General features: G+C 50.2%; 1 pseudogene; it reads left to right on the top strand.

Annotated features, from left to right (window-relative positions):
• The first annotated feature begins 345 nt into the window (after window positions 1-345).
• Window positions 346-500, top strand: part of LOC119592654 — a 22,140-nt pseudogene continuing 21,985 nt past the window's right edge.

Below are 500 nucleotides of genomic sequence, written 5' to 3'. Positions count from 1 at the left end.
TCTAAGTCTATCTCCGTTTAGATATTCTGTGATATAACTTATAGAGCTGAAAAGTTGTCATGATATTTCGCCAATAATCACATCCAAATTAATTCGAACACGATGCCACACGTCCTTCATGGCAAGCTATCATCCTCCATCATTATATCTGTCTCATGACACGACCATTTCATGCCTCTGTCTAAAACCACATATCCCCCCCACCTTTCTCTCCCATACCATTCACAGATGCGAATTTCACTCCTATCACAGTGCAGGCCGATTGGGTCCGTACCTTCTGCGTCTGTCTGCACCTAATATCAGTTCCTGCCGGCGACGGTTGGAGGGAGAGGATGAAATACAACTTGAGGACAGAGGGACAAAGCTCAGTCCCGCGGCCGCTCTCGAGGCGTCTGCACGTGATCTCTTCTCTAGGCCGTCCAGAACTTGGCGATGCTGCGCGCCCTTGTGCTCGTGGCGCTCAGCCTTGGGTCCTGTGGCGGGTGAGTCTGGCCTTTCAA

This window comes from Penaeus monodon, chromosome 30 (assembly GCF_015228065.2).
Source record: "Penaeus monodon isolate SGIC_2016 chromosome 30, NSTDA_Pmon_1, whole genome shotgun sequence".
Taxonomy (NCBI): Eukaryota; Metazoa; Arthropoda; class Malacostraca; order Decapoda; family Penaeidae; genus Penaeus; species Penaeus monodon.
Note: the sequence above shows the minus strand (reverse complement) of the source record. Positions and strands in the feature narration are given on the sequence as shown.